The following is a 22,650-nucleotide window of genomic DNA, read 5'->3' as shown; positions in this document are numbered from 1 at the left end:
ATAAAAAAATATGAAGTACCACTAATACCTGAAGAGCAGAGAACAAACCTTCCTTAGCTTTTCAAAGTACACAATCACCTTTGGAAACAAACAGTTTATCCTTATTTTGAAATTTAAAAAGTAGATAGAAAGTATCATGGAATGCAGAGTAATTATTTTCAAACACCAAATCCGCATATGCATGTGAAAACTATTCTGTTTCCACAATACAAATAGATCATTCACCTGATAGAAAATAAGTCTGACTTCATTGTACTGTGTTTATTTTAGCTCCTATTGCTTCTGGTACTACTGGTACAGCAATGTAAGCATTTACCTCTACTACCACTAGCATCACAGAGATGCAAACATTTACAAACAGTGAGATCTGAAGGACTCAGGATTTCTGCAAAGTCATTTACCACAAGGTTCACCCAGAGCACTGCAGACACCGGCTGATCAACCAAAAATAACCCAGCATGGCAGCCAGGGAGCTTCTCCAGCTCGGCTGACAGACCAGGCACACACCCCCTGGTGCCAGCAGATCAGAGGGAATGCCAGGGAAGAGGAGGAAAAGGACAAGAGAATGGAAACCACTCACTGGCACGATGCCAGCAGAGCTGGGATTTGTCTGGCCCCAAGATTTTCATAAGGAATATTAATTAATTGGAAACATATTTTAGAGAGCAAGACAGGCAGCTTTTTAAAAAGCATTATATTCTCAATATTGTGTATATATAGATCACATCTGATATTCCCAAAGAGGTGTGCATATATCTATATTTTTTTTAAATCACTAATGCAAGTCATAGAATAGACAACACTTTTCACTTTATTGTAAACTAACAAACGTGTTTCATCACAAAGGTGAGGCCAGAGAAACCCATTTTCCCAGTGTTAGAGACAATGTTCCTTCTACATATCTGAATCACAAATGAGAGAAAAGAACAAAGAAAATCAAAATATCACTGTACTTTAGAATTAAAATATTTCTGCATATTCATGCTGTTTTTTCTCTAATCAACACAGCAAAGTAATTTTGATTTTGTCCATCAAAATCTCTTTAAAGAGTACCTAAATGGAAGCTCTTGCAAGAATACTATGTCTGCAAATCATGGCAGCTGGAAAAGAACTGTTTAATTACAAAATGACAGTGACAAAGCAAGAAGAGCGAACAACATCACACAAATGGGCTTGAGCCCTAAATTCCAGTTTCATACCAGGCTGGAATTTAGACTTCAAACACAGCAACAATACTTTGAGAATACACATTACAAAGACAATATGATTGTGTTCTAAAAGCCGTCCTCAGCAATGTTTAACCAGCAATTTTCACTTGATATGCACTGTGAGAAATACCAAATGTTCCAAGTGTCTGCCCTGGATGTCCTAATCCTGCATTGCTGTGTGATATTGGCAGTAACAGCATCTTTCTACAGCCTTGAGCCATTCCCTCTCCTGCAGGGCTGCCCCCTGAGATGATGGGTGCCCCTTGCAGCACCCACAAAGGTTTTTCCCCGCTGTGGGCACAAGGGCAGAGCAGCAGGAGCCTCTCCCACTGGAGCTCTGCTCTCATCAGCCCACAGAGAGCCCTGGCACCCCCAGGAGCAGCCTGCCCACCCTTCCACCTGCAAGGAATCCACTGTCACTGCTAATGGCATGTGGGCAGCTGCTGGAAAGCAGGGAATTAAAACACAGAATTTAGCCATTTTATGGCTAAATTTGCCCGAATGCGAAAAATGTTGTTTAAATTGTGTGGGGGAAAGGATTTAACAGCCAGTGATTTTCATAACCAGCACGTGATTAAAGAGCTAAAGCAAAAACATTTAAGTGGAAAGGCTCTTGCAAAAATACAATTAAAGGCGTAAAATGAAAGCCTTGAGATTGCTTGCTCTTAAGATGTTGGTGATGGGTATCTGCTTACTCTCCATTCCGAGCTGTACACACACTAAACAATGAGCTTGCTTGTAATAATTATCAGTACTTAATGGTATCTAAACTTCTTAATCCAATTTTACCCAAACAAATCCAATAATTACTCCATATGCTTTTTGATGATTACAATCTTGGGAATCCCAACTGCATAAAAAAGTGTTACGAGCAATTGTAGGTGGATTTTATTAATATAATGAATAGGATCAGTCTAACAGATTTCAATTACAACAATAGCTTTTAAGTACATTTCTATGACATAAGGAAAGAACATGCATAAATGAAAGAAACTGGTTAAGCCACATAATACTGATTTATGGCAGCTTTTTCCTTTCATTCACCTCATTAACATTTCTCTGTATTTCAGAATCCCCCACTCCAGCTCTACAAAACTTGCATTTCTAAAGCCTTCAAGGACCAGACATTCCAGAAGAGAAACAGTTAAACCCAGAAATGCATTCTTGGCTGCTACTGTGACAGGATTTATTTACAGCTTCTATTAAACACAGCAGCTCCATTACAAAGTGCTGGATGTGAGGAGAATTTTTGATTATACAATGCCAATGCCTCACTGCGTTAAACATATCATGCCAGTGTATTATTTTTTTCCTTCAGCAATTCGTTCAGGTCATTGTTTGATGGGTTTATGAATTCATTACAGGAAACAGATGGATCCCATAATTCAGAGCTATTCTCCCAGCCAATCATTTGGGCAATTTTTTTCCTCATCTTGCTCCCCCCTCCAAATCAACCTTAATGAAGCCACTTCCTCCACGGCCAGTTCCCTGCACACACACACACACACTGCAGCACATCACTGCTGGTTTCACCTCCCTCCAAACACTAAAGGCTTTCCAAATAAAGCTGAGCAGGAGCACAATCCCACAGACACCCCCTCCGAGGTCACACAGAGCACCAGGAACTTACCCAAGTCGGGTGAAGGCAGCCACCAAACACGGCATTAGGGTGGGCAAAACCACAAGTCCTCATTAGTGAGAAACCCATTTTTATTTGCTCACAGAAGTCTGTTGCTGGGAAAATATTCTTGCCTCCCCCCCCAATCTACTTTCAAAGGCTGAATTTTCATTTAGCAAATTACCTCCTTTGTCTCCCAAGTGCTGGGATTTGCTATCCACAGTGACATCTGCTGGCAACAGCAAAGGTGCTCAGAACTATTGCATAAAGCCCACTTCTAATGTTTTTACACATAAAATGCCAAATTTTCTGCCTGGATCATCCCTTCCCCCAATATCATGAACTTCTGGGGAGAAAAAAACTGCAGTCTAATGACAAGATAATCCCAAAACTTATAACAGCTTTAATAATGTAACCAGAAGCTGCTGTTTGACATCAACGCCCACATTGAATAATAAAAGTAAAAATACACGAGTTATTGTGCCTTTAGAACTTTGTCACCATTTATGTAAAGAAATGCCTTGACCTTGGGCCAATTCCTGATGATATCATTTATCTAATACCCAGAACAAATAAAGTCTTTTCTATGTTTAACTTCATTTCCCCCCTCACAGTTGACCATAGTGCAGCTTCTTCTGCTTCCTCTTCCAGACGTTTCCTCTCCACTTTCTTCTCTTGTCCTTTACAACACTTCCTTCCTTAAGTCTTTCACCACCCCAGTTTGAAAATCTTATCTAAAACCCACTTCTCTTGACAGACTTCTCACTTCTACCAACTTGGACCTTCTATACAGAACTTGATTTTTTTTTTCTTTTTCCAGGCAACTGGAAGTCAGAGTAGGAATTAAAAGAAAGCTGCAAAGTTCATGGAAAACTTCTAAATCAGTTACTGGAATTTCTCATCAATAGAAGGTCTTATGTTCTTAAGTGCTGGCTTTATGCAAAAAGTATGAAATAGAGAAGCATTGAGGATGTCATTCCCCACCTCCACTTTGACCCTAAAGCAATGTATCCACAAATCCAGCTGACCCCAGACACTCCTTTGTTCCTCCTTCCCCCCAGACCTGTCATTCACCTCAGCTCAAACAAGTTCTGTCTGTTTGCTCACATTTCCCACCCATGTCCCACCAGCCAAAGCTTGCTCTACGTATCTTAACTATGTCATGGCTGCTGAAATGACATTTTTACTTGATATTGTCATAAGCAAAGTAGGGAAATGTGAGTAAAATGTGAAATTGGTTGAAATGTTCTCTGGGAGAATCAATGGCTTGCTGTCAAAACAGAAGATGTTTCAGGAGAGATTCCACGGGGACTTGATCCGAGCCTACGCTGTTCAATATTTCGTTAACAGCTCGATGATGGACTAGAGAATATCCTTATTAAATCTACAAATGACACCAAGATGGGAGAAGGAAGATGGGGGTGGTCAGATCGCTGTGTGACAGGATCAGAGCTCAGCAGTGAGGAACTGGAGAAGGGATGTGACAGAACTACTACAATTCAGTAAGGAAAATCACATCATTAGCAGGAGGAATTAAATGCAGAACAGCAAACAACTCGCCCCACAGCAGTTCTGCAGAAAAAAGAAGCAATGTTTTAGCAGATCATAAACCAAAGAGGAGGAAAAGATATTCAAGAAGACTGTAAAAAATCCAATTTGGAATTTTCCAATTGGATTGTAAACATTCCAATGGGTGGAATGGGATAAACACCCAGCAACCCATCTACCTGAGCCTGGCATCACAAAAGCCTTCCCTGGTTGTACCCACAGCTCTTCCAGATGGGGCTGGACCACCTGAAAAGGGCGCAAAGGAAATGGGAATCTGGAAAAGGAAACTACCACAGCAGGCAGAGGTAAGGGAGTAGTCAGTCTGCAAGGCACTGGGTATACAAATTTAAAAAATACAAAGAAAGAAGAGGAAATAATTAGCTCCACCCCACAGCGAATAAGACAAGACTTGCTGGGTTTAAATGGCAGTCAGGGAGATTTGGACTTACATTTCCAACAATAAGGATGATTAAGGATTATCTGCAGACATGATACAGGTTTGGTGATCTTGTCTCAGGGCAAGAGGATGGAATAAATGACCTCTCAAGAACCTTTAGAGCACATTTTCTACCACTCTATATGTAAAACAGAGCTCCAAATCCATCTTACTCCGTTCTCCCACTTCCCTCAGCCATGACAAAGAAATCCTTTTCCCCTCAGGTTCACAGTCACAGCACTCTCACCAGCTTCTGCTGGTTTTTAAATAAGTTTCAGATGTGGCCTTTCTTCACTAGCCCTGCTTGCAGATCCTCTCCATTTTGTTCTTGATTAATGTAAATTTGAAATTGTATCAATCCTGAGTGACATTTTATCCCTTCACCACCACAGTGAATCCTCTGTGTAAGGCCAGCACAGCCCACCCTGAGGCAGAACTTCTCTGCAGAGAAGGGTCAGAGCCCAACTCTATTCACAAATGGAACTTTTTTCTTAAGAGCTGGACAAGTTCCTGACAAAAACACAGATTCTTGAGTACTTCAGAGCTCAGACACAGGATTTTGTTTCCCTTTCTGGAACAGCATCTACATTTTTTTCTTTCAGATCTGTCAGCAGAGATGGTGACAAACACTTCTTTTGACAGAAAGATACAAAACCTGTTTTCAGTGACTCAACATGTATTTTTAAGGTTTTTTTCAATCCTATTCTACATTATTCAGGTTGGTGTCACATGCAGCAATCTTGCGAAGAATACTTATACTTTTAACAGTTTTAATATTTCCCTCAGTGCTCTCCTCCATGTTAGCACTGATTATAATTTTAATTTTAAATTCACAATTAATTAGCTGTGCCATTAAAAATGGTACAGCTAATTAGGTTGATAGGTTGTCATCAACAATAGATTGATAATCCAAAGTAAATATGATGCTCTCCCACTGCAAGCCAAACTCCCTCATGTTTATTGAAAGCTCTGAGTGCACACACATGGGGTTTGCCATCAGCTAATTGATGAGCAGAAATTGGGCTGTACACACCAGGCCTCAAGCTCAGCAGCCCAAGCTAGGATCCAGGACTGTGGGCAATGGAACAGTTAAATTCTCAGAGCAGCATTCCTGCAGGACGTGAACTGATAACAGATGGTAACTTTCAGGAATTAACAATTCATCTGCTTCCTTTCAAGAGAGAGTGCTCCAATACCAGCATTAATCATGGACATCTCTGCACACAGACCTGCCCAAATGCCACCCCCTGAAAAGCAACAGATAAATAAATGAATTCACCTAACTAGAAGCTGCTCTCGGTCCTGAAGCCTCTGACATCTCAGCACAGGAGTATTTCCTTTAACACACCATCACATTCAACTTGGAATTCAGACTCCTGCAAACCCAACTCCCACCTCCAGAGCAGGGCAATACAAGAGAACTTGGCTATTCTAAAGGAAAATAATGAAGCTATTAGAAGTTTTTAATCACTCATATTAATAACATCAAGAAACAACAGCATTAACAACTGTCTGAAAAGGACAGGAGGGAGATAAGAGTCATTGCTGAGACAAATTAACTGGTGCAGGAAATTACGACTGTAAAATTTAAGTGAGAGGGCAGCTGAGAATTAAGAGAGGGATTCTTAGCAAGTGGTTAGAAATGCTGGTGGAATATTTTCAGGTTTTATAAGACTCCTATAGAGTGTTCAGAACTCTTCACAGAGAATTCACATTTTCCTTTCCTTCCCAGAGTATTTAGGAACATCTGAACTCCACCAATTAATTGTATAAAGACCCACTAGGGAAAAATGTAAGTTCTATTCCACCAACAGGACATGAGAGCATCACAAACAGAATCCCAAACACAATCCCAACAATTCAGGAACACAGCAGAGGATGTCAGGAGCCAGCCACAGGCATGGGCTCCCCCCTTCACTTCAAACCCTCCTCAGTGATGCTCCAGGCAAGGTACCCCCAGCAGGAACCACACAATAAAAGTCAGAGAAGACAGGAAACAGCTTAAAGTGAAATTACACAAAACCAACACTATCATCACTGCAAGTGCCAGTGGGAAAATTCAAGCATATAATAACAGATTAAATAACTTCATACAGAGCCACATAAGAAGTCTGGGCAGACCCAGGAAGTGAATCCTTCAATTTTAAACTGACTGTTTGCATTTAATCTCATTAGACAATGTTTTACACAGTTTTCATATGCAAAAGAATTTTTTGAAAACAAATTTACAAATGGCACAGCCATCACACCAGACGTGTTCTTCCTCCTTTCCACAGAGCACTTCCAGGCACAGACTGAGGAGTAAATATTATTTACAGCAGAAACCAAATTGTTAAACTACACACACAAACAGATAAATATGCAAATTCCCAGTAAGTACATTCCTAAGAAACTGAAAATGAGGACAGCCTCAGTATCCACTGATTTACTGGATACAAGAGCCTGAAATTTCCTTCACCTTGAACAGTGATTGATCTACATGTACAGCCCACTCTTCAGCTGGGGCTTGAAGAGTGAATCCCAGTGAAAATGCTTCCAGTCTCATACAGATGTGGTTGGTACTGTAAAGATACCCCATACCCCCATCATTTCTGCCTGGGGTTGCTCTACAGAGATCACTCAGCACTGGCCCACAGTGCACAGATTCTCAGATTCAGATTCCCACTTGGAATGTGTGCTGTACCCACGGTCTGTCCATGCAGGGTGGATGTTCCTGGAGTTTCAGGGTGTCCCAGGGCATCCCACCCAGGACAGCAGGGAACACTAAACACTGATGCTACAGCAGGTACAACATCTCTTTTTCCACTTTGATATTGGAGCTGGAAAGAAGGTTAAGGACTCCCTGGGTGTTTTCTGGAATGCCTGGAAATTGCCAGTGTGTATTTATGGATCAATATCCTGACATGAACAGAGAGATCAATGAGTGCAGGACAGCTCCGAGCTGCTGGGTGTGCAGGCAGCCTGTGTGACTTTTTGTGCCCAAAATCATGTCCAGGGAGCCCCAGGCCTGGGGAGTGTGGACACACCATGGGCCCAACAGCCCAGACTCATCACATCACCACACACAGGCACATTTTTCTCCTGGAAACCAGAAATACAGCTCCTCCAGGTATTTGATTTCTGTTTAGGGGAGCAGGCTGCACTGATATTTAATTCCTTTCAGACATGCCCATGGAAGCAGGCTGTGACTGCCTGCAGATGACAGGGCTGCTGCTCAGATGGGAAGTGTAATGTTGCCTGGCACTGCCTGTGCTGCTGGAACCACGGCACTGGGCACACATGTCACACTGACTAAAGGCTGTGCAAACACAGAGCCTCAGCCCTCTGTCACGGGCATTTATGGTACCACATGAATATTTTATGTGTGACACTAAAATAGCAACAATTCTGTGAGCAACCAGTAACAGGCCCCTGTAATTTTGGCATAACCCTTCCAGTTCACATTCTATCTCAAAAGAAGACTTAATATGTTCATACTACAGCTCTAAAGATAATGTAGAGTTATCTAAGCTATCATTTTAAATCAGTCAGCAGAAAAACCTGAAGCAGAGCCAACAGTGTCCAGCATGGACCAGCTTCCCCCACTCCTGGGCAGTGTGGATTTATTCCAAGTTTCAGGTAGCATCACCCTGAGAAATTGTGCACGGAGCCAAGTCAATGAAAGGTAAACCTAAAATATTTTGGCCCTACATGTTAAAATCTTGTGTCCTTACTAGGATAACCGAAGATGTGTTCATTTATATTTAAAAAAATTTTGAAAATCGTTGCTTTGAGCAAGTAGGTCTTTAACATACAGAACCCATAGGGACACCATTATCACTTTAGGGGGCTGTAATAATAAAATTTCACAGGTTTTCTATCTTAAAAACCTGTTTTGAGGTTCTATATCCTTCTTTGGATGCAGTTCCTAGCATTTGAAAGACATGAAAGGCCATTCTTGCCTTCAGAAAGGAGCAGCTGAGAACTCGAAGCCCAAAATGAAGAGTGATCCCTTATTCAGCCAAGCCCAATGAAATTAAAGTCATGCTCTAGAGATAAAACAAACAAATGAGTGCTTAAGTCTGTATACAGATCTGCAGGTGCTGGTGTGGAGGAAGAAAATACACTGAACTTTAAAATTACATTTCAGTTCTTTTATTACCTCCTTTTAACCTAAACATGACATTTCATATGCAATAGTGTTTTTCTGAATGAGCATCTCAATGCTGGTCTCTTTCCTGGAAGGTTTTTGTTTGGAACTCTGAGCTCATCTACCTGACAGTCAAACCTGGAGAGTCAGAAACAAACTCTTCATTTCTGATTCAACACCAAATCTGAAGCAAACTCTTCATTAATTCAGTTATAGCTGAACAGATTTTTTTATGTCTCCGGTGCCATCGTGCATTAATGCCACGTATGAAAAACAGGATTTAAATTATTCAGAAACGTGAAGAAAGCACTCCCAGCAGTTTACACACCTTCTCCTACTCAGGCTCCTCAGGAAAATTCCTTAAAGAAAAGCAGACTAAAAGCTGATGGGGGCTCAGCAATCGTTTCCCTGCAGATAAGGTGGGAGCAAAGAAAACTCCAAGTGAGTTCATTTGCTGAGCACACCCTGCAGGACAGCCCAGCCCTTCAGCGAGCAGGGCCAGGGCAGCTCTTCCTGAGATTCCAGCACCCACATGGAGCAGAAGAACAAGGCCAGAGGATCCATCCCGTGTTTCCAGCAGGGTTGTTGTCCCAGTGACAGCCCTGTGTCACCATAGCAACTTTCACCAAGAACTCACAATGCACCCAAACGAACTCCGAGCTAAATTAACTTATTGCATGTCACCAGTGAGAAATGACTGTTCAGAGGTAATTTTCTGTACTAATATGTAATAGAGTTAACTCTCTAAATTGAATTAAATTAATTAAATGCCACTCCCAGTAAATCAGATTCTATTACATGAATGTTAAAAGAAATTAAAGATGTTTTAATAAAGATTACTAATAATAACTTAATATTATTACTTCATTTTAATTCAAAAATTCTGCTCAGTTTATTTTAGACACATGTCTCCCCCTCACTAGGAAGGAATACCTAATTACTCCACATTCATTACACAGTTATTTCATAGAAATGGGCTTAGACTTAGCTAAAAGAAGTAACACCAGCACTTTAAGAAGAAATGCAGCTTGGTTTAATGAGTGACATCCTAAGATTCTTCCTCCCCACTCACACTTTGGCAAACTCCACATTTTCAATGAGCGTGTCCAGTTTCCAAAGGGTTTCATTTCTTCTTTTTGCAGAAGAAAATGAAAATGTCTTGCAGTAAAGCCAATTGCAAACAAAGAGGAAAATACCAGGTCTGCCTAGGCAAGGTATAAAAATAACAGCCCTTTAATGGCTTTGCAGATCTATCTAACAATGGGTTATTAAGTTTGTTTTTTAAAGTAGATTCCTGCACTTTGGAGGACAGACAGCTGGGAGGCAAATCTATAATGCTCCCAATTTCTCATGTAAATAAAATTTAAAACTGCCAGCTGATGGTGTTTGTGCTGTCCCACCACCCTGACTTCAACTCATAACACACCAAGACACTTCGGGCAAAACCAGGGGCTATTTAACAATAATCACTTCTCAGAATGATGAACCACAGGATTCAGTTTTATCCATTACTGAGGTTTCAAGAGGAAGCTGTGCTTGTGCTGAGAAGGCAGCTGGTGACAGCAGAGGGAGCACACGGAGCTGTCACATCTGCCACTGGTCACAAGGTGACAATGACGTCACCCCAGTCACCAGCCCAGCTCAACACCCAGAGGAAAGGCAGCACTGCCACCAAAAGAAAAATACGGTAAATAAGGATTAAAACATTCCCTGAACCTCCAGCAAATGGGAGTTAAGGCTGTGACAACCCTGTGGGGTGGAACAAGATGAGCTTCAACATCCCACCTACATTGCAGTTATCAGTAAAATGGGATTATGGATTTAAGTGTTCAATGTTACTATGCATCTAAGTTATTGGCCACAGATTTTAAGCTAGAATTATATATTTTTACGTCTTAGTAGCCATAATAAGGCACCAAATCACAGAATCTTCTACAGAGCTTTTCTGAGAAGGAATAGCTGAACAACTGAGGAGGCTGAAGACAACCTCTCACCTGATTTCCCAGAGTGATCACTGGACAAGACTGGAGATAACTATACAACAAAGTTAAGAAAAAGAATTATTGCTCTTTGAAACTGGCAGGAAGATATGGAAGCTGTAGCAGATGGAGCCTGTGTCAGAAAGGTGGCACTGAACACATTTTCTTCTTTTTTCACTCTGAAGACTTTCTCCTGTTTTGGAAGGAAATGCAGAACTGCCAGTGCAGGACAGGACAGCCTGACACCCCCAGCACCTGCAGGAAGGGTTCTCATGGTTTGTCAATCAAGCCTAAACAAGTGCAGTGGAAACCTGGGGAAATTAAAGCAAGGAATATATTTAAATGTATACTTCAGGGGTAAAATGGGTAGTGATTAAACAGGAGAAACGGGGAGTGAAAAAGAAACTGCACATTATCAAATCAACATCTTTATGGGATAAGGTATCTGAAACTTGGGAGCTTTCATAGCAAGCTGAGTTTAGGACAAAAAAAGTGAAAGAGAAGAATTAGCATTCCCCAGAACAGCCTGGATTACAGAGCTCTGCAATGGGGTGAGCCTGAAAGGCACAGACAATAAACCAGCCTTAGGTTTTACTTGGGAACAGCAGCAGGTTACTGCCCACAGATTAACTGAGGGGCTTCTTAATAACTCTCCAATGCCAGTGTGCTGGTTTTGGCTGGCACAGAGTTAATTTTCTTACAGGAGCTGGTGTGGGGCTGTGGTTTGGATCTGTGCTGATAACCCAGGGTGGTTTTGTTACTGCTGAGTGGTGCTCACAGAGAGCCAAGGCTGCTCTGCTCCTCACCCCAGCCAGGAGCCTGGGGGGACACCAGGAGCTGGGAGGGGACACAGCCAGGACAGCTGACTCCAGGGAATACTCCACAGCAGATGGTGCCATGATCACCACATACAGCTGGGGGAGAAGGAGGAACACGGGGAAGTTTGCAGCGGTGGTGTTTGTGTTCCCCAGGCACTGCTCCCTGGGATGGAGCCCTGCTGTCAGGGATGGCTGAACACCTGCCTGCCATGGGAGTGGGGAATCAGCTCCCTGCTTTGCTTTGCCTGTGTGTGTGACTTTTGCTTTACTGATTAAACGGTTTTCATCTCAACCCACGAGTTTTCTCACTTTTACTCCTCAAATTCTCTCCACATCCTGCCAGGGGGGAGTGAGCCCCAGCTCCTGCCTGGGGTTAAACCACAATACACAGATACTGCATTTATTAAAAGTAAATCTCCACTAACTGGAAGGACTTCCAAAGAAGAAAAACATAAATTAATATAGTTTGAAAAACAGTCTGAAAATGGTAGCACCAGGGAAAACTGGATGGGCTGTTCAGTAAAAAACAGGAGACACAAAAAGGCCTCTGCAGTGGAGGGGAAGATCAGCTCTCCTGGGCCAAGCAGCCAACAAAGAAGGGGCTTAAGTTGTAACAAAGACAGACTGAATGCGAAGATGCCTTTCCAAGATAATAAAAACATCTTTCAAGAACATCTGTTGGGCCTGTCTGAGAGAGGGGAGAGGGTTAAGACCATCCCTTTTTGCTCACCTAAAGAGATATATCTAGTGGTGTGATAGTAAGACATCAAAGTGGCATTTGAATTTTTAAGAGTTGAAGAATCATCAGTTCTCTCCATTAGTAACTCATGTGCTTCAAAACAGAAGTTCAATAGAGCCTGTCTGGCCTCCTAAAGGTGAAAAAAAAATTTGGTTTATGAAAAAAAGACAGTAACAGTAGCCAAATCAGAAATTATGCCTGAAATGTTAAGAACATCCTGGTTAACAGGAGGACAGGTCCTTCAGGAGCTAAAACAGAGAACAACTTCTGTTAACATGGGCTGAGGCCAGCAGGAGCCTGAGTCACACCAAGCTCAGCTGTTCCCACTGGGCAGGGGACAATGACAGCGATGCCACGCCCTGGCAGGATTCGGTGGTGCTGTTAAACACAGGTCCCACGAGGAGCTGAGCGTGGAAAATCACCTCCCCTCTGGATGCTAATGCACTCTGCACTGCCTGAACCAGTTCAGGAATAACCTGAAGGATCAGGTGCACATGCACACCTGAGCAGAAGCTTCGGAGCATTTACCAGAGTGTGAGCTGGTTAAACAGACATTTTAAGTAGTCCTGTAGGATTTGTAAAGCATGAGCTACCACCTTTAACAACTCAGGAAAAACATTAAAATAATCTAGCAAAACACAGGGAAGCCAAGGGTTCTCAGAGCAGAGGAATGTCAACACCAGGCAGTCAACAAGAGAACACAAAGGTCCCTCAGGCCAAACGCTTCACACACAGTGTAAAAAAATCAAAACCACGTTTTCATTCCCTTCCTTTTCCCAAGATAACCCTCTGCAGCATTTGTACAGTAACTATTCCAGGAGCACCTACTAGTGTTACAGTTCAAAGTGGATTTCATCCTTCCCAAGGAAGGGATCAGGTAACCTTAGAAACCCAGCATGTATCTCAAAACAATCATTACCAAAGAGAGCTAATGCATTTCCTGATGAACCTCTCCTCCAGCTCACAGTTTGCAGATCTTATCAACATTATATTTATATGCCTTACAAGCCTCCTCCAGGTAGCAAGATGATAATCTAATAATGGAAAGTGGTCAGCACGCTGCAGATAAATCAAAGCTGATAGGTCATTTTTTCATGGGAAACTGTTAGCTGCCCTCTCCATGAAAACCTGCGTGAGGCAGGCCTCAAGACAGAGCAGAAACTGCCTTCATGGACATGTTTCTCTAAAAGAACAATAAAAGTGAACAGCAGACTATAGTTCAGAAAGTAAAGGGAGAAAGAAGCACACTGATGAGCAGCATGCTTATATTTTTGCTATGAAATCACTTCCGAGGAAACAAATCTCAGGCTCTGCAGGGTGGGGAGGAGATGTGGGATGGGTGTTTGTTGCTATTAGTAGATACAAAAGTGGCATTTTACAAAGGAAATACTGGGGCATATATGCTCTGATGGAGGGCAAATATCAGACAACATTCTATTTATAATTGGAAAACAGTTACTTTACAGGCAGACTGACAGAAGAATAGAACATTTGCCAATGCCTGAGCTGCTGCAATGCCAAAAGAGCAGCAGTTTCACTATTTCACAGCCCACGTGCTCCCCACACTGCACTGGGGAACAGCAGCAGGCAGCAAAGCACCCACTGTGGGCAGATAAATACCCACAACCCAGCGTGCAGTTTGATCATAACCAACACCATTATCACTGTGAGGCTGGGTTAAAATTTATCTGTTAAAATACCCATTTGTCCACAATTGTATTGGCAGTTTTGCTGCTGGGAAAGCAAACTGGGATTTATCTGAGAGCACTTCCCACCAAGGGGCACCCTGACAATTAGTCTAGACTAGAAAAGCCTAGCTGGTGTTACCCAGTCTGTGCTTGCTCTCTCTTCAAAGGGTATTCTTGGAGAGATCATGTCCTGGGCTAGAAATGCACCTGACAATAGACCATGTAAAGAGAAATCTGATGATGCACAGGTTGTCCTGCTGCCCTCAAGCAGGATATCAACCCTTACAACCTAGAGCACTTGAAAAGTGCTTTTAACCAACTGTGTCTAGTGTTGGAAAACTTCCATTTTTATCTAATTCTAGAACTAACTACTTACAGGTCAGGCTCTTGCAATCTTCAGCCTGATAAACCCATATCATTCCTAACTGAGGAACCAGAAAAAGCAATAATCTGCTGGTGTTTATATTATGAGCACATGCCTAAATTTGCAGAACAGCAAACTACAACAGACCATCTCTAAGGAGAATAAAAACTACCTCAGGAGCACTAGGAGTATCTACTTGAGCCCTTACCTGTTTTTCCATTCCCAGAAGAGGAATCTGCAAAGCTCACAAGGCAAGCACAGACCAGTGATGCATTAAGTTTTAGCTTTCACATTTTCCAGATTCTGTACTTAGTGTGTGACTTTGTGTGCCTTAGTGTGTGACTCTGAACTTCACATAAAGTGTTAGCAGGTTGTCTTCACAGTTCAGTCAGACCAAACAATACTTTTGCAGTCCCAGAACACAGCTGGAGCTTTTGGGCTGTTTCAGGCCCAGAAAGTGTAAACAGCAGCAAACTGAGGAGAGAATCTGGGAGGATGGGACTGCATAACCTGGAGCTGTAACTGGACTATTAACCCCAATATGGAAATGGACCAAAACTTATAAAAGTGTGAAAACTCGTGACACGCTGTCCATCTTGGGTAGAGCCATGGCCAAGAGGTGTATCCCCTGAAGGCCTTCTAATAAATCTCTATTTTATTCCTTTAATTCTGTCTAGCCTCTGTTCCAGGCAGCCTCTCCAGGCATCACACCAGGACTGGAGGTGCTTCACTGGAGCAAAGCAGCAGCAACTCCAGGCAAGGACATCAAAGCACCTCTGAGGGAGCAGCTGTCCTGGAAATCCAGCTCAAGCTTGGAGTACCTTAGGAAGAATAAATTTCATGCTTACTTCTTTTATCTTCAAATAACCCCAGAGTTGTATGTTTGTTTGTTTTACTTTAGCAGATAAATGCTTTTCCCCAAAAAACTGTACTAATTGCTTTGTTGTCTGAAAAGGGCATTTATTTGAAAGCTGGGGAATCTATAGATTCAGCTACAGAAGATTTAAACCTTCTGAGATGTCAGTGCTTGCTTGCAGGGCTCAGGGCGTCCAGCCCTGACAAATTTCTCTCCTGCAAAAATTATCAATGCAAATCTCTCCTTGGGCACCTTTGACTTGCAAACCAGCAAGATGCACACAGAAAGAGCTACAAACCCAAATACAGTTTACCAAAGATTATTCATACATTTACTGTTTATCTTTTCTCCTTCACAAAGGCAATGTTGAAAGTTCATAATATTTCTTGCACTTGTAAGAGCAAATAGCTTATTAAATACCTCACAGTAACTCCACCTGAAAGAAAAGCAGGTAGGAAACCAAAGTTTTTTTCTTTAGTATTTTAACTCAAATTCTCCCAGCTCATCCTTCTTGCTTTGTCTCCTTGACTATACAAATTGCTCCTCCTGTCTGCTTCAATCTTTTTGCATTTTCTACTCCTCTTCACCCAGTACTGGATCCACAAATTACCTCCATCCTCTGTTCTGTGCAGGCTGTAAAATGGTAATTACTCCTCTATCAGAGAAGTGATATCTCAGTGGGTTTTATGAACAAATTCATGTTTGTTTAGAGATACTTATAGTAGCAGAACACCCCCATGATAACGTTTATCAAAAAGAAAACATTTTTGTGTTACAAAGCCTTAACGTATGGCCACAGGTTATCATTAAGTTATCAAGTGACTGCATATTAAGATCTAATTGAAGAACTTATTGCAGGGCTCCCCCTCCTTCTGCAATGATGATTTATGGCACATTTTGTCACTACAATGTGCAGCAGTTCAGTACAAACACAGCACTTAACTAACAAGATGACAGAGGCAGATATTCAAGCACGAGCTATAAATACTCAAATGAGTCAGAGGTTGTAAATCTGTTGTAAATCATACCTGATTTGTAGGCTGCAACACATTTTCTAATCTTATGGAAAAAGCCTCTGCTGGTTCCTACAATAATATGACACGAACCAGAAAAACTCAAGACTTTTCTTTTTAAAAAAGACTGATTGTGTTACATCCTGTCAGAATTCTACTTAAAATCCTGATGAGATTCTCTAAAAAGTTTCATTTTCCCTTTTTTCCTATGGAAGTACCACTAAACATCAGTAACATCCACCACAGCCAGAAGGAGCACATTAACAATATACACAAACCTCCTTTCTGTATGAGCAGAATGGAGGTTACACACACACAGGAGCACAGACAGAGAATATTCTAACAGCCCATTTGGGCAGGATAATTAAAGAATCAACTTAAAAATATGCAATAATCTACAAGGCTGATTTAGAAATTAAAATAAACCAGCTTTGAAAACAGGTATGCTGCAACTTCTGTCATCCCAACAGAAATGACAGAACAGAGGATGGATCTCAGATAGTTTCATCCATTCTTTTTTTTTCCTTTTAACTCCATTTTCTAATAGAGCAGACCATGTTCCTCCAGGTAAAATATACAGCACTGCCTGTGGGATAACAGATAACCTGAAGGAAGTATGCCAACATTTGTGACACCACAATGGTTTACCCAGCAACCACACGTTGTTAAATGTTTTCTGTTCAGTCCCCCAAAATAAAATGTATGAAAGCATAAACGTTGGCAGAGTAATCTCCCAGCCTGCAGACAACCTCCCTGACTCTGCGAGCTGCATATTAAAATCATCACAGCCCGAGGAGTCCCAAGGCACTCAGCCCAGACAGCCTGGGGGAGGGGACAGCTCCTCACCAGACCACAGATGGAAGGGAATGATGCTCAGCTCAGGAGCCACTGCACCACTGGGACAGAGGACAGGCAGTGCTGGACAGGCTGCTGAGTCCCAGGATCACTGCAGCCATCCAGCTCCCACAATTCTGCTTCATCATTCCCCAGCAGTGAGCTCAAATTCCCTTTTTCCCCTTGGGAAGCCCAGCTCTCCCTGCCTGTCCCATGCCATGAACATGCCAGACAGACCTGCAGGGATCATGGAGGTCCAAGAGGCACAGACTGACCACCTCTGCTTTACAGTAAAGGGATAAAAATATTTTCCAGCTAACATTTCTAATCAAAATATTTACCAAAATACTTTTTATGTTAGACTAACTGCAGAATATAGACTTAACTTCTTACTTTTCTGTTTGCAGATTTAGCACTTACCTTTATTGCATATAATGCTGAAGGGTTGGATGGATACTTCGCCTTTCAATTACCAGGGTGGATGTTTGAGTAACAAACCACTTAAGTTATTTTATATCAGCTTTAAACAAATGCACTCAGCTGAGGTGGGAGTGGAGCAGGCAAGGAGCTGATCACCTGTGCTGACTAAACCTGCAGGAGGATGGCTAGAAGAGAAGCAGGCAGCAAAACCCACCCTGATAGTATTTATGACAAGCACAGCTCCCTTAAAGCCCCCGTAGTTATTAAATAACAGCCATTCCCATACTAGTGACCCTTCACCATACACAACAGAGCTCACAATTACAGCTGAAGGTTTTCATTAGAAAAGCCCTTATACACAAAGTTTCTTGATCAAGTGCACATAAACTGGCAAGAGTTTATACATGTAAAATAAACACTAATAGCCTGTGCTCAATAGTCCCGTTCTCAAAAAAATTACCATAAAAGAACAACAACTTGAATGTGCAATAAAAACCTGCTCATTTCCCACCTCATCTAATTCTGCAGTGCTTCTCTCCAGCTGAACAGGAAGACTACTTTCATTTGTTTTCAAGTAATTGAGAAACATTTCAGGTCTTTATCAGCTCTCCAATCTTTCTTCTTTTCACATTCCCTAGAATTGTTGCCAACAGGGTATTTATAAAAGATCCAGCCTCACAAAAATACTCAAGCAAACAACATTGCAGGGGGAAAAAATAGAAACTGAAGGAGCTGTTAGGTAGAGAAGATTTAAAGGTTTGGATCATTGTTAAAAAAGAGAAAATAATTTGTTTCAGTGGATGCAAGAGCTGTGTGAGGGAGCACTCCTAGCCCTGGGCTCCAGCAGCAGGCACATACCTTTCCCCCACGGGTGGAAATACATGTTTATTTTGGAAGGGTTTGTGCTCCACATCACAAATGGAAACATTCAGCTGGGGCTGAGGCCTCAGAGCAAGACTGAACTGACAACAACCACAAACACACCCCCACAGGAAACCTCCTTCCTCTTGCTTCCCTTCTCTTTCCTGAGGCCTCACCAGACGCCGAACCTGCAGCAGCCCAGATCAGCTCCGAGCTGCACGTACAAAAACGAGCTCGTTACCGGCCAGGACAGCAGCTCCACACCTCTGTGACAGACAAATCCACGAAAAACTAACTAGTAATCAAAAAGAATCACACCTTGGTCACAGGTTTCCAGCACAGAAAAAGGCAACCCCTCCCTGTCAAGGCTCAGCACCTGGCCCTTCCTACCCACCTGAGCAAAGTGCCCTCACTTCCACAAGCACTGCTGAGAGCAAACAAGGGGCTGCACAAACACCCTGCCCCAGGCAGCTGAAAAACAGACTGAAAAACCCTCCCAGATCCCACCCGCACTTGGCTGATTTCTTTTTCTCCACTAGGACCCAACTAGTGCAAGCACCTCTCACTGCCATGGCAACCCAGTTGCAGAACTCAGTGACACACACATAAAATTAAGCAATTTTTTAACATACCACAAAGAGCTCCATTAAGTCATATTTATAAAGATCTCACCTACTAAAAACTACATTTTGCAAAACCTCCAGTCCCGCTTTAATCTCTGATTTAATATATCCTGTCCACTGGCATGCATTACCTGCTGCAGTCCATTCACTCAGTTTTACTGTGCCATCCTGTCATCACAACTAATTTAATTGCTGTGTCCCAGATAGGAAATAAATTAACTAAATTCAATGATAATCCCTGTGTTGCCTTTTAGTTCTAGTAGCATGTGTCACTTATCCTTGAAAATGTATCCAAATAAAGCACTTGGTGCAGCACTGCAATAAAATTTACAGTCAACTCTGAATATTGTAGGGAAAAAGTTCAGATTTTTCCTCTCATTAATTTTGTATTAATATTTTATCTATATTAAGAAATTCCTCTTATCTCTCATAAACTCATGAACATCCCTCCTAAAGATAAATGTAAGGAACTGCACCAAAAAGTGGAAATAAAACATTTCCACAGAGCAACCTGAAAAGCAATGAGTATTTGCCAGACAAGGGAAATTCAAAGAAGGGTCACTTACAGGACTGTAAATAACCCTGGCCCTTGCCCTGAGCATGAACAGGAGGTTTGGGCTCTCTGCAGGACAGGTCCCCCCTTCCAACGATGCTGAACCACAAAAGCTGCATCACTGCTTCTGACAGATGAAACAATAAATGCCAAAGCTGCTTAATCTCTAACAAAACTATCCTTATCCACTGCTGTCTTCTTCCTGATCCATATTTTATAGCAACAGAAGATGCTTAAATACATGGATAATGAAAAAAAAATCCAACAGATGGAGAAATGCAGTCCCTAAATTTGAAAGAAACAAACTCACAAGCATACCTGAAAAACTGAAGTTATTAACTAGAAACTTAAAACGTGGCAGCTTCAAGCAATTAAAAGCAAAGCTGTCACAACACAGACAGAAATAGTAACATCCCACAGAGGGAAAGCAGAAGGCTCTGTGTCTCACTCGTACAGAAATGAAGAGCCACTGAAAATGGCTGAAAATTACCACGTGAAAATGAATTTAGTTACCCTGACAGCAAAAACATCTGCTGCTGAATTGTGATATTAAAAAGTCATTATAATCCATTATAGAACAGTGAAACCTTTTCACACAGAAATGAGCTGATACAGAGAACAAAACAAGGAATTCTGTGAAAACAGAAATATTCCATTTAGATAGAAATTGCTCTTATGTATCTTAATTCCAAGGTTTTTCATGTACCTAAGTTTTGGTGGGACTCACATACCTCTGCTCCCTTCTCCTGAAAGTAAAATTCAGTGTTATAATAAATGACATGAGATCTCACAGTGCAGGTGCTCCAGAATTCAAACTAAAACTTTCTGACCTCTCCCTTTCTACATAGGAAAAACTTAGAAATAGAAGGACAGAGTTTCAATAAATTACTGTTACAGTACCTTCATCATGCAGTTATTACTTTATTTTTCTGAATTCATATTACTGAAGTAATATTTAATTTCTGCTGTATGTATAAATCATAAGAAGTGTTTGAAACATAAGTTTTTTAGTCCAGCCCTTATGTTAGCTCTTTTCTAATTCTCATTCTGTGGGTCTCTGGGAAGCTCCACTTGCCTGTCTGTCACCTAATTCCCCACCAAGAAATGACAATGCATTTGAGCTGGCTCACAACTGAGGCACACAAAGATCTGTAAGCCATCAGCTGCAGCAGACAGACATTCCCTTGCCTCTTTTCCCCACCTTTCTGAAAGCCACAGCTTCATTAACTTTTCTCCCAGGGAACCTGGCAGCCCACTGCCCCCAGAGGGGAAGGCATTCCTTACCTCTGCTGCTTCCTGACCATGCTGCAAAGCAGCTCCACTCTCTTCCCAGGCAGAAAACCCACACAGAAAGAAAAACCGTGGCAGCAGGGGAAATAGTTTCTTCTAAGCTCCATGAATTGAGTTTACACATTAAATTGAGTTGAATTGTGCAAGGGGAAAGGGGCAATTACTTGTCTTTGAAACAGATAAATAACTACTAACAACTAAAAGGAAAACTGCATCTGTCTTGACAAAAGAGATGACACATGCTGTGTTATGGTTCACAGAAAATTAATCCATATATTCTTGTCAAAAGGCTGCCACAGAATACCCAGCAAGATAAGCCAAAGCTTATGCTGAGAATCCCAACAAAACTTTAGGAACATGACAATCCTAGTAAGATATACTCCCCTCATTAAACAGACACAATGAATAAAAAGTACAAGCAGGTATTTTAAACAAGCTTATAAAAATATCAAAAATTTCACAGAGAATAAACATGAATTTACCTTTGGTTTTTTGTTCAGCAGCCTGAAAGAAGAGAAGAACAAAACAAATCAACTACTTGTCAATAGTGCAAATGATACCTAATAATCACAGGGCTGCAGGCCTAACTTTTTGCAGAAACTGCTTACATAAATCAGGCACTTGTTTCATTTAAGGACTGGAGAATCTTAGTTTAACTCCATGTGATAGAAATGTCTGCCTGAAGCCAAAGAGAAGTGTAAAGAATGACAAGAGAGGGCAGCAGCCCCCTCCACCCACCCAGCCCTCCCTCTCCTGAGGGGCAGAGGCTTTCTGGACCCCCACTCTGTGTGTGAACCCTTGAGCACCCAGCAGAATTAACTTCTGTGACTCTGTCCAGCATCCCTTTGAATCCACCCACACTATCAGCTTTCACAGAATACCTGTTTATTTTATAATCTGTTTGGAATTTTTTATGATGCCTGATTTTTATACCAAAAAAGACAGCGATCAATTCTTATTTCAAACTAAATCCAAATGTGCAATGCAGAAAATCAGAGAGAGCCAGTGCCAGGCTCACTCCCAGAGGTGAAGCTGCAGCACCAGTACCCACAGGCACATTTAAAAGTGAAGGGATCAATCACAACAGGAACATGAACAAACCTTTTTCTGAGCACCTTCCTTCTTTTTCTTTTCTTCCTGCTTTTTCTTTTTCTTTTCTTCCATCAAATGTTCCTCTTCTTGTGTTTCTTGTTCTTTCTCCCTGATAAAAACAAAAGTTAGGAAGAGCTTTTCAGTAAGATGAAGTTTCTCTAGGAAGGTGAATAATCCATATTTGCATTGCTAACTTTCTACATCTCGTGTCTAAAAAAGGCTGCTTCTAATGCTGCAATAAAAGTACTAAAAAAGAGCTGCTCCAAAACTGAAACCCACAACAAATAAAATAGCAGGCAGTGAGAATTCAGAAAGGATAGATTTTATTTGGAACCTCTTTCCACAATCACTCATAAGCAATGGTTAATATTAGCATATTCTAGGGAAAGAAAGTTTGAAACTGGAAAAAAAAGGAACAAACCCAAGTAATTAATGCAAGTTCTGCTGGCTTTCAGCAGCTGTGATTCACAATATACCTTGAAGATCATGAGCAAGTACATTACTTTGCAACTATTTTTCTCTTTTTGATCAAACACATGCTGCATTAATTTTCCATACGCATCAATTTTGTTCTCAAGAGT

At 41.6% G+C, this 22,650-nt stretch overlaps 1 protein-coding gene across 1 annotated transcript in view; it reads right to left on the bottom strand.

The window, feature by feature from the left end:
* The window catches only part of TNRC6C (trinucleotide repeat containing adaptor 6C), an 80,392-nt gene extending 58,223 nt beyond the window's left edge, over positions 1 to 22,169 (bottom strand). Inside the window, exons 1-2 of the mRNA XM_041409587.1 lie at positions 22,079 to 22,169; positions 21,460 to 21,481 (exon numbers count right to left, since the gene is read on the bottom strand). The gene's annotated coding sequence lies outside the window, so the exon portion shown is untranslated. The remainder of the gene's footprint in view (positions 1 to 21,459; positions 21,482 to 22,078) is intronic.
* Positions 22,170 to 22,650: the final 481 nt, after the last annotated feature.

Source organism: Onychostruthus taczanowskii, unplaced genomic scaffold (genome assembly GCF_017590055.1).
Source record: "Onychostruthus taczanowskii isolate IOZ18803 unplaced genomic scaffold, ASM1759005v1 scaffold30, whole genome shotgun sequence".
Classification (NCBI taxonomy): Eukaryota; Metazoa; Chordata; class Aves; order Passeriformes; family Passeridae; genus Onychostruthus; species Onychostruthus taczanowskii.
The sequence above is the reverse complement of the archived record's forward strand: the minus strand, read 5'-3'. Positions and strand labels throughout refer to the sequence as shown.